This window comes from Apis laboriosa, unplaced genomic scaffold, assembly GCF_014066325.1.
Source record: "Apis laboriosa isolate Shangri-la unplaced genomic scaffold, ASM1406632v1 scaffold14686_cov152, whole genome shotgun sequence".
Taxonomy (NCBI): Eukaryota; Metazoa; Arthropoda; class Insecta; order Hymenoptera; family Apidae; genus Apis; species Apis laboriosa.
The window spans coordinates 515,476-527,836 of record NW_025221692.1 but is presented as its reverse complement, the minus strand read 5'-3'; the positions used below and the strand labels follow the sequence as shown (position 1 = coordinate 527,836).

The window sequence follows — 12,361 nt, the reverse complement described above, 5'->3', positions numbered from 1 at the left end:
GGTTTACTTACGTTACGAGAAAGGCGATGAACAGGGGGGCGAAGAAAGTCGAAAAATGATCCGAAAAATATTGTTGTATCGATATTGGGCATCCTCTCTTTACTATTTTTCATTTTGCTTTGAACAGAGATTAATCACGTCAATGGTCGAGATGTATAATCTTATGATTTTCAGTTTTCTTGAGACTATCCAAATTTTGAACCTGGGGGAAATCGAGAGATATTAGATTTGGAATTAATTATTCGAGAATCTTTAATAAAAGTTTCGACGGTTATTCTAACAGGAAAAGTTTAACTACATTGAAGAACTTTATGTATTTTTCTCGATTCGTTTTAAAAATATTAAATACGTGCGTGAAAGAGAATGATGAACTGGATTGTTATTTGAATTATATTGAACTGACTTAATGGGATGAAATGAAAGAGGGTGGAGTGGAAAGACTGGTTTGTTTGTCGAAAACGAAAGATGAAACGTTTAAAAGAGGAAAATTAATAGTTCGGGTGATTGCTTGGATATAAAGACGTCTACCTACTAATTAAAATTTCTGTTCCCGGAAAAACCGACGGTAGAAGCCTCTAGATAACTGGTAAAGCTTCGCGTACCTTTTCAAAGTGATTATCTCACAAAGAAGAAAGCCTTTAATCTGGCCCGTAGACGGCTATTTAATTATAAAAAATAATATTCACTTGAAAAATGATTTTTCAGCTTAAAGGGAAACTTCGTGAAAATTCGTAAGATTTCCATATTAACGTTTCCTTCTTCCTTGATGAGAAAAAGCTCTTTCATAATCAACCGTTGTTAACCGTTGAATTATCGGCGGATGGCACGTTCTCGTCACGAAAATCTGAAACATTTTGCGCAATCCAATTAGTTCTCTCGGGATTAAAGTAAGATGAAACAATGCAAGCAATTTCATCTATCCTTTTTTTCACGTAATATTCGTAAATGTTAATTCCCCGTTGAAAATTATGCAAAATTATAAATCGATCATAAAACGATATTTTATATTACCTTCGGATAAAAAAAAATTAAAACTTGATTAGATACACAACGAATTGAACAATAGAACCGCCACATTCTCTGTTTTGACGATTAATTTCACATATACATATATTCTTTCCTGTTTTAAAAATACGATTCTAAACATCGAACACCAAGTTTTCTTCTTTCTTCGCAACGACGAGTCGATCGAAATCAAGGAAAAACGAGATTCAACGTAAAACATTCCAAGTTGAATAGAGAAAGATTAGGTAGGTCGATATATTCACTGACCCACCCTTGCCCATTTGAATTTTATTCGACGTCCCATGGAACCGTTGACAAATTCCATTCCGTTAAGTGAAGGCGCGGCTGACGTGTCGAGTCTCGTACTCGTTCCAAGCCTCCATTCACCCGAAGAGTAGCTCGACGACGTGGCGAGATACACCGCCGAAACTTTCCCTGCTTTCCTTCCTCCACCCTGTTACATCCCATCGTTTTTTCCCTTTGCGAGCATCCACCTTCTTCTTCTTCTTCTTCTTCCTCCAGTTTCCAGCCCTCGGCCTTTGGAGGAAGGGAGCATGGTTAGAGGAGCATCATCCCTTTTCTGGCCCCCATACCCAACCACCATCACCACCCTCCTCCCTCCCTCTCCGCCCGTTTCTGCCGCGTAGCTCCGCTCTCGTTACACTTCAACCCTCGTGCAACCCCAAAACGTTACGCTTAGTTTGATTCAGCACGTGGTACCAGCCACTTGGCCTCTCCCCTTCTCTCTTTCTCCTGCCATTTCTTCGGCCCCCTCGTTTCACCCCTGCGTATTTCATCCCTCGATCCCTGCCCCGTTTACGACACCCCTCGTGATGTTATAAGCCTTTCACGTTTAGTAGAATTCGCGCGCTAATTGCGCGACCATGCGGAATCGATGGGATCGATCGACGCGAGATCGGAGAGTTTTTTTCAAATATTTTTTTTATTTTTTTAATTTTTGCCCTTACTATGACGAGGTACGCAATTCGTAACGTTTTTCATTATGAAGTTTTTTCACATTTTAATTTAGGATCGCATCTATGATCGATATGATCGATATATGGGAATAGAATATTCGAGTATTTTTCTTTAAATATTGATTTACCATTCCTTTTCGAGTATTCTGCAAAAAAAGGGAAAAAGATTATTCTTATTACCTTTCTCCCGTTATAATAAATCTGACTTTAAAAACTGGCTAAACGAAGCGACGAGCCGGCGCTGCGGCGTTCCAGTGGTCGAAAACATTCAGCAAAGCTTGCGGTTTAATGTATAGTTAAATACTCAGGTGTAACGTTTGCTCGGGTAACCGGGTTTCATTTTTAACGACTCGCCGCCGCTTTCGTAAACGGGAGGGAATCGCGTTGAAATGCAAACAAAATCAGAGAGAGGAGGGGAGAGGAGGGGAGGGGAGGGGGGAAGGGGTCGGTTGACGTCGGGGGTTGAAACGAAAAGAGGAACTTCGGGCGACAAGGAATTTCTGGAATTTCCACCCGTGGCTGCTTTACATATTAACTAATTCCGCTATCTGGCCTGCCCCAACTTTGGATTAGACGATTCCCCGGTTAGCAATACCGCATAATGCGATGCAATGTTCGTGCTTGATTGTAACTTCTCTCATGGAAATTGCCATTATCATTCGGTTGGTTAGCGCTAATAGAAAAACTGACCTATTTCGTCCCTCCTCCCTTCCTTCGTGGGAGAGGAAAAAAAAAACTTGGAAATTTTTGCACATCGTATCGTTCCTCTCCACCCCTCGATTCGCTTTATTGGGTTTTAACAAATTTTCCGCCAGAGAAATTTCGGTATACACCTAGTTTGTTTTAATCCAAAATCCATTCACTATCGATTAAATTTCCGATGTGCGGAAATAAAATTTCGATTCATCGGAAGGGAGTTAAGGATAATTTTTTCTGAATTATTTAACAGAAAAGAATTGTTGTAGAAAATATTTGTTAAAAAAAAAGAAATGGTGGAAATAAACACGCGACGAGATATATTTTTCCTAAAAATAGAAGAAAAATCCTTGAACCGTGATTACGGTAAATCGGCCTCCTGGCTTTATAAACGATTGAACAAAATCGGAATGGTTCCGTGCTTTTTACGTAACCGTACACGCGAATAATGTTACACGGATCATTTTTGTGTCTGCGCATCATCTCGTTACGTCGCCCGATAAAATTATCGGAAGCGGCGACGAAAAAGAGGTCGCATCGAAATAACAAAAAATTATAAACGATCTGATTGAATTTCAAAATTTATTCGATCTTATCCCCCGAATTTGTAACAATATCGCGAATCAAAATACCAAATAATAGGTATTTTTTAACTTATGATACCGAGAAATGAGAATCACGTTGTTCTATCTTCCAAAAATTAATTATAACATCTCGAATAATAACAAGCTTGTTAATAAGCTTTTTTTTTCAAAATCACAATATATTCCATATATATTCCAAATAACCACGCAATCCATCGTTTCTTCAACGTCACAGACATTGAAGAACGAATTCCGCGCGTGAAGGCACGACGCGAAGGTTAATCAATTCCAGACGCGGCGTCGTTTCCGCAGACTTAATTCGTGCTTGGGCGCAAGGGGGGTGTTGGAAGCCTTTCCCATTATTATCCGACGTACGAAGGGTTGGACTCGCACCACAAGGGAGTCTGGTGCCGCGAGCTGCCTCCCAAGGACGAGCCAAGAACCATTTCCTTCCTCTCTCTCTCTCTCTCTCTCTCTCCGCGCGACTCTTGTTTCCTCATCCCCCTCGCCCTCGCTCCCGATTCACTTCCTTCTGTTTCCGTGTCCGGGGTTACGTTGCAGCAACTTTGTTCTCCGGAGAAATTCCCCGTAGCGCTATCTACATATTTGATGTCGCCTCCGTCCACTCCGCTAATGCTTCTCGTTAGAAACTTACCCGCGCGACCCGTGCGGTTTCCCCGCTTTCTCTTTCTCCACGGGCGTTTCGTTTCTTGGCTGTCTTGCCTCTTTTAAACCATTCCCCATTGTCCGTACGTCTGACGCACGATACCAGGTGACCCATCCTCCGCTACGCGATGTACTCGTGAAACGCCAGCTTTTAACCCAGGGGAGGAAATGCTCGTCAAAACGATGCGTGTGTACGCGCGGAGTAGCACTTGCTCCGGGAGGAAAGTTGGAGACTTTGTTTAAGGAACGATGTTGATATACTCTTTGAAATGGTAAGTGGTAGTAGTGGTTGAAGATATTTTTTTTTTCTGTCGGATGTAACTTCGTGATGTAATAATAATCGTAATAATATCTTGGATGTATAATTTTATAGGATATGATGTCTCAGTTATCTCTTACGGAAAAATTAAAAAAAAAAATTTATCTTTAACATATTCGTTAATTATGTTATAATTAATTATGTTTAAGGATCGATACGTTCGTGTAATTAACATTTTTTTATTACACAGGAAAAATAAAGCACCGATTTGTCAGACAAATCACGAAGCAAGTTACAATAATTTATTTATTTAATTAAAGCGTAAAAATTTACTTTTATAATATAATAATATCATTTTTTCTTTTAATAAATAGAAAAAAATATGGTATGATATTATTTTATTATTGTGAAACGGAATAACTGAATGGCATTTATTCAGGACAATAAAAAAAAAATCATTTGCGTTCCATTGCACGCGAAATATTTTCCAAAAAGTTTTTTTCTTTTGTTTCGCTTCCTTTATTTGCCACGCTATAAAACATATCGTTCCTCCGTGTTTTTTAATATAGCAATATTCTCTTTGATCTCAAACGTACACGTCGTACCATTTTTTTTTTTTTTTTCAATTTCTCGTGATTATCTCTTTTTTTTTCTTCTCGCTAACAGAAAGAGACAAACACGAGGGAATATTTCGCGTAACGGGATTTCTAGGATGCTCGTATCATCCGTTCCATCTTTTTCGATACGCCATTAAATTTTCCAATTTGCCTCTCCTCGTTCGAGTCTTATTGCTTCGTTCCCGCCATTTGCCCATAAGCGGACGCGCGAAAGGAAACGCGGAAAGGATAGGATAAAAATCAAAGGAAAAAAAAAAAAGAAAAAAAGAAAAGGATCGCGACTACTCCGCGATGCAGTTTCCCTACAGCGAGTCGTTTTTATCTCTGTTGTTAACTCCGCGTGTTATTAAATTATATTCAATTTCTTGTTTTTCTTTCCTTTCTTCCTTTTTTTTTTTTTTTTTTTTTTTTTTTACTCCCTTCCCATCCTCGTTTCTCCGATACTCCAATAACGAAAAGATACCAACGTGTAACAAAATATTCTCTACGATATGCTATATTGGTAGGTAAAAATGAATACATATTCAACCCCGCTGGCTCGATCCTCCATTTCTATTTCCATTACTTCCGTTTCGAGGGGAAATCGTTGGATGCCGTTTCCGAATAATCAGAACAGATGTGGAAATGTACGGATACCACGTTTCCATCTTTGCTTATTTTTTTACTTCTTCGATGTATCTATGTGACGAAATAAATTTATTTTTCGAAGTTAACGAGTGTAACGAAAAATTCGATTCTTCGATTAGACTCGACTCTTGCGACGAGTTCCATTCTGCTTAGAATGGATTTAGAATGAATTTTATTCGGCCGATACAACCAATAATTCACTGTGAATACAAGAGACGAGAGTTAAACATTATATGATTAATTTTACTCTGGTAAAGTTTACTCTAAGCTGGCTTATGCAGCATTATAAACTCGCGGTTATGTCGAGTATACATACTTTAATTATATCCTGGATACTAAATATGTATCGTTATCTTTAAAGACCCACTTAATTTCATCATAACGTTACATCCAACCGTTTATTTCTTTTGAAACATTATATAGTTCGTCCAAATACAGAGAGACATCTCACCCTCCTCGTGGTCAACATCCAAATGCTTTTTTATTTTCCACTCGAATGATCTTGATGCAACATTCTTCAATGGTTCCTTTTCCAATTTTCGTAGTGATGTATCTACACGTAGAAAAATATTCCTCATCTCGGTATCATGATAAAATATAACGTTCTATAAGATATATTTTCGACGATCATTTTTCAAGAAAGAATTATTTAAATCTCAGAAATGGAGATCTCACTCTTGTTCGTGTTATGATAATTTCTTCCTTTTCTTGCTCACAACAATCCTCCTTACAACTCGAGGAATAAAATTTCCTTGAAAAGTCCCATTTCGAACAGCTGAAGCCACTCCATCAACTTCCCTATCGTCGTTTGTATTCTATTATATTTATCCAAATCCATCTGAAATCATCAAAACTCTTCGTACCTTCGAGTACACGCCACTTTAGATAAAAATCCATAAAAGAAAAAAGGCTGGACGACTCTTCCCAACTTTCATCTTTATTCTTCGATAAATTTTACCATTTTTTCTCCCAAGCCATACCTTCGAACCAGTTTCACCCTAAATAACGAAACAGGGGATGGCAATGCCGGCGCAATTTTTCGCGGAACTCTCGCGGCCCTCGGCCTCAGAGTTTTTATCAAGCACCTACGGCGACGACGCCTTGGAAATTTCGCTCGTTTACCGCCGTAATTCATGGTGAATCTCCATAGGGCTCTAAATATCTTAACAAGTTTAATACTTCGGCCAGGCTGGTAATTTCAGCGAAGGGCCCCCACGGGACGTGAATTATTTTCATCACGACGTGATACGCTTTTTTCTTTCCACCATTTCGGCCATCGTCATCGGCCCCATCTTCGATGGACCCACGTCGATCCATCTAATAAACCTGAACCGAAAAACAGGAAAGCCATTGAAACGCAAAAACTTCTTTTCTTCCGTTCTTTTAATTTATTCATTCAGTCGCAAGTTTCCACCAGTTGGTTAATTAGTTTCCTATCTCGTTTCAAAGATTCATAGCCGGACGGGAAAACACACAGAATCCATCGCACACCGCTCGAAAATTGTAATTAATACAATTAATGTATACGTGTGTATGGTATCAATGCGTTTCGTGACAGATTAACTTCTTCTCGCGTGGCGAATCCCCGCCATGATGTATCGCGTTTCACGGATTGAATCGGAAGGATATCGATCATCCCGTTAAGTAGCTTTCACGGTGAAGGGGACGACATTGGATCTGGACACATGTGCGGAACGAATCGCCGCAATTTGATGCGATGCGAATCGGTGACACGTAAATGGGGGGAGGAAGAAGGCTTCTCGGGAGGGAGGGATAAGCGGCCTTTCTCCCGCAAAAATCGTACATGAATGATCTCCGACCGATCTCGACGAGATTTTCAAAGAATTTCGAATCGAAGTGCATTTTTCCTCGATCGTTCGAATTCCATTCGTTTAATGGACGTACTAATTTTTGTCTTTGTATGGGATCGGTCGAGCGTGTCCCGTATACTCGAATGGGGCTCTAAAAGGGAACATTTACACGGGAAATTAATATCGTGAAATTGTATCGTGAACCGGGATACTTGTCCCATTTCTGGGACAACTTTTACATCGATGATACATTGTGAAACTTTTTGGGAATTTATAAGATGTACGTGCCTTTTATAATAATGAATTTCTGTGATAATTATTATCGAGCACTTTCATTCATCATATATGTAAAATAAATTAGAAATAAAACTTTCATCTTCTTTTCGCCAGTTCTTTGCTAGAAAATTTCAAACTTTAGAATTTCTTAAAATAAATACTTGATATTTCTATATATGTGGAATAATAAAAAGAATAATGGAAAAAAAGTTTCAGCTTTCCTCCAGATTTCGATTATTCCCTTCTATTCGCCCAAGAATAATCGAGATCGAAGCGTTCGAGTGAAATGGCCGAAAAATTCTCGATCGGGGTCGGAGGGATTGAAGTACAGAGATTAACGAAGGAGGAGTGAAAGGGTGCACGCAATTGAGCACGAACGACATCGAATTTTGCGACCAATAGGAGCCGCAATATCAGCCGGAACCGGGAGGCAAAATAGCGGAAGCGAATGGCTGCGAGTGACTACCGTGGACGTGGCGTTAAGTAGCGACAATAACAATAGGACGTGGCGTGGAAAGAACGTGTAATGGGAAAGGAGATAACGTGATAAGTGGAAATAAAACGGTGAATGGTCAGTTGCGTCCCTTTACACGGTTATTATCGTCGAAAACGAGGAATCGTGTACGCCACTTTCTATACCATCCCCTCGTCGCCTTCCATCGACGTTCTTTCAACGTAATTATTTTTCAGATATTTCAACGATGTGTCGATGCAATTGTATCCGTCGAGTGTTTCTCGAGATGTTTCATATTTTTCTTTGTATCCTTTGATAAGTTGGTGTTCGATGAACGATCCTCTTTATTTTTTATTATTTAGAAATGGAATTTATAGATTAATTAAAATTCTATCTTACGATTAAATCATTGATTAATAAAAGAGTTAGAAAAAAATTAGATTTTAATATAAAATCTTTTTGGAATTTTATCTACTCTTATTCTTTCTTTTTACTCTTTATCGCAAGTTGGTTCATATTTATTGTAATCAAAATCTAATAAAATTTTGAAATATTTCAAAATGCTCTTCTAAATAAATTTTTCTTTGATTAAAGAATTAAAGAGGCGAAAGAAAGATCAAAATCGATACAGGAAACGTATTTTGGAAACAAAACTATCCGAGTATGGTGCGGATCGTTTGGAAAATGGTCACGAAAGATCGAACTGCGAGTTTTCCATATCGTGGGAACATTCTTGACTGTTTACGCGCAATTTATTCGACAGCCAGGAGCTTATGAATATTTATTTAACTCGTTGCAGAGCTGTCAGATCGAATCGTTGTTGTTTTTTCCCCGATTTTCGCTCACCAACGTTACCTTTCTCTTTTTTACATCCGTCCATTTTCTTTCTTTCCGTGCAATTCGTCAGCTTTTTTTTTCTTTCTATCCCAAATTATTGGGAAAAATCTCGAATTACTCGATTTAACGCGACTACCGTTAGTAATGTATCGTCGAAGAAAGTGAATTAAAAGAGAGAATTGTTCTATTCCATCGATTTCATGGACTATTAAATTCTTATTAACCGAAATGTAGAGAGCCGATTATTTAAGTTTAATTGATCGATAGGGAGGTTAGGGAGAGCTTATACTCTTTAGAATTATCGCTGGTATCCATACCTGTACAACGGATTTCCGGAAATATGTATTGATAGCTTCTCGTTTTAAACAAAGCGCATTATAACGCATTTACAACGAAATAATCCTCCCCAATAACATCACGTGATTTGCATAAAGCGAGCCCACCCTTTCTCTATTAATTTTCCAATAATGGATACTCCGTTCTTTTTAATTTATCGATTTGACTTTTTATTAAACTTGTCCAAAATAACACGAACATATGTTTATCCAATTATTTTTAATTCATCTCAATTTTTCCAAACTTTACTTTTTTTATTTTATATTAAATCTTGAAAATTCAAGGATCGAATTTCCCAGATCTTTAACATTATCACATTTTTCCGACTTTCTATTTAAGGATCAGATTTTCAACACTCTAAATCCAAATCATTCGATGTCCCCATATGCGACTGTCATATTTTCTTCGCACTTCCCAACCCTCCGTCGATTTACCTATCTACTTTATTTATGACGCAAAGAAAGACATCAAAAAATCAACTGTCAACCACAGGACACGTAATGACACGTGTCCATCTGGAAAGAGACGTTCCCCCAGAGGCGGTTGGCCGCAAACCGGAAGCGACTATCGTCCGCCGATCGCGTGGACGCAAGTGGTTCCGCTTAATTAAGTCCGTCGAATCTTCTCTGCAGCGTGAATCATTTGGCCTGTAAATGCATCGAGGTGGCATATTCAGCCATCTGTGGCCACTTAACCGATGTCGAGGCCAACCGACCGATTCCGAATTATTATACCTGTGTCACCACTTCGCAGGCCTAGGCCTCGAAATCGCCCCTCCGCCATTGTGCATCTATGGAACCCCACTACAGGTTGGCTTCCGCCATCCTACCAATTGCTACGGCATTTCGCCAACCCCTCGGCTCTGTGGTTTATGGCTTTTTATTATAAATGTCCCCCTTTTTTCGACGGCTAATAGCCCGGAACCAGGCGGTCCAAGGAACCCCGTTTACATCTATGCCCGTGCTCCTGCCTAGTTCACTTCCCTTTTCAACCGTTCGTATTCCTCTCCTGTTCTTCTATAACGTATATCTTTGAAAATTTTATTCAAACGGAAACGATTTTTGAAGATATCGCTCGGATTGACGAGCAGATTGAGCATGTTTGTGCGAGTTAAAATTTTTTATTAGAACGCAACTGTGAAAATGGGACTGAAATAAACATGCATTTCACGGCTTAACAATTGTAATATGTATGCTTGTTTTGTATATTTTATGTCTCTTTCGCGCATTTTTTAGATTTTCTTTTAAATTTTCTATAAAAATGCCCATTGATACGAATTCCCATTGACGAGTAATTAAGAGGACGTTTTTGATTCCTGATTAAAGTTTCAAGATCGAATCTCAAGTTAGATCTCTTGCTTTTACATTTAAATTGTTCAAATCAAACACTCATCATCGTTATCACTAACTACTACGTATTCATCTTAAATAAGACAGATTTACTTGCCAACATGATTGTGCAAGAATGAGTTAATTGCGAGCAGGTTGATACATCAGTCAAGTTTTCGATTCTACAATACACGAGACAAGATTCAACGTAATTATCGAAACTTGGAGCAACGTTGAAGGAATTAAATTACACGGGCTAAATTACTAGATGGTGATCGAATGATAGATGCGTATCGCGCAAGATAGTTTTCCTTTCAATACCGTTTCGATTCTAGTTTCCGTCGAAAAATCAAAACGATAATAATAATAATTATTCTTGGTTTATATCATTCGATTACCTTGCACGGTACCGCAATATTGTACGTGGCGTGGAGGAAAAGCGGGTTTATAATTCAATAATAACACGGGGCCACAGTTTGCCCCGGCTCATATTATTTCTGCGGAAATTCGATATCTCCGCGGTTTCCCAGGCAAACGATATTTTGTTACGTGTCCAGCCGTTGCGTGAGTTCCTGCGAGTATATCCGTATCGAGTCTGAATTCGTTGCTGCCAATTAAAACTTTCCCCCTGGATCTTTTTTCCACCCTTTCCGCTCGACTTCGATCGTTCATTGATCGTTTCAACTTTTTTGCCTATGTATGTAAACACGAGTTTTCATACAGCGAATTTACACGAATAAAAGTGGTAATAGTTGTTCAAAAGTTTCAAATGTAACGATATTCTAATTATTTTGTAACCGAGTAAATGGTAGAGAAGATAAAATAAACTATATTTATGCAATTTTTTTTTTGTTTTCTTTTACATTTTTATATTTATTTTAATCTTTAATTCTTCCGTTACTCGCTAATATTTTAATAATCAGAACAATGTTTTAATTATTTTTATAATTAATTGCAGGAAAAAATAAATTTAGATATGTTTTTTTTTTTTTTTTTTTAATTATGTATTCTATTGTATTTTCTAAATTTCTTTTATTCTTTTCCTAATTTTAAGAATTGAATCTTTTAACTCAGCATACGAATTTTAATTACTTGCAATAAAAAATTTCATGAAAAATCTTATTCTTTTATGAATGAGATATAATTTCAGTGCTCTTGTTATTAACGTAACACGGTGAACGAAATATCCGGCGTGTTTTTTCATTAAAATATAAGGGATCCATTTCAATATGTACTCACCGAAAGTTTCACTTCAAGGGGTAATGTAAGAGGCAGTGTTTCATCTCCTGTATTTACAAAATACTCGAGTTGTATCTAAAAACTCGATTTTGAACTTTGCAAAGAGTACTTGTATTATTCAAGAATTTACTTACTTATATATAAATACGATATATTGGAGATACATGATACTGTGATACTCGCAAAACATACATTTGCATCAAAAGAATTTATAAAACATTCGAATCTACTTGTTTAATTATTCAATATATTTAAAGGCTTGCGTTTCAACACGTAGAACTTGAACTTATGAATGCGAATCGTTTATCTACGTACACCGATTGAAAATATTAAAAATCTTATAAAATATTTAATACTCATACGTAGAATTTTTTTATGCATTAGTAAAAAATTTAAATGCAAAAAATATATGTAATATGTAAAAAAGACACAAAAATATTCAAACCTAAAGTATATATTATCATATTTAAACGGTTAAACAGATTCCCATTCAACTTCCATTTCTCTAATTGCATTCAAAAATCTCAATTTGCATAAATCTTCACGCTACTCGAGTAAACAACTGTTAAAAATATTTATCACAAAATTTTCTACACGTACGTAATGATAAATATCGAAAACTTTCATTACAAAATTTTTTAGACTTACG

General features: G+C 37.4%; 1 protein-coding gene across 1 annotated transcript in view; it reads right to left on the bottom strand.

The window, feature by feature from the left end:
* Positions 1-216: 216 nt before the first annotated feature.
* Positions 217-12,361, bottom strand: part of LOC122710409 — a 209,238-nt gene continuing 197,093 nt past the window's right edge. Inside the window, exon 5 of the mRNA XM_043928249.1 lies at positions 217-844. The gene's annotated coding sequence lies outside the window, so the exon portion shown is untranslated. The remainder of the gene's footprint in view (positions 845-12,361) is intronic.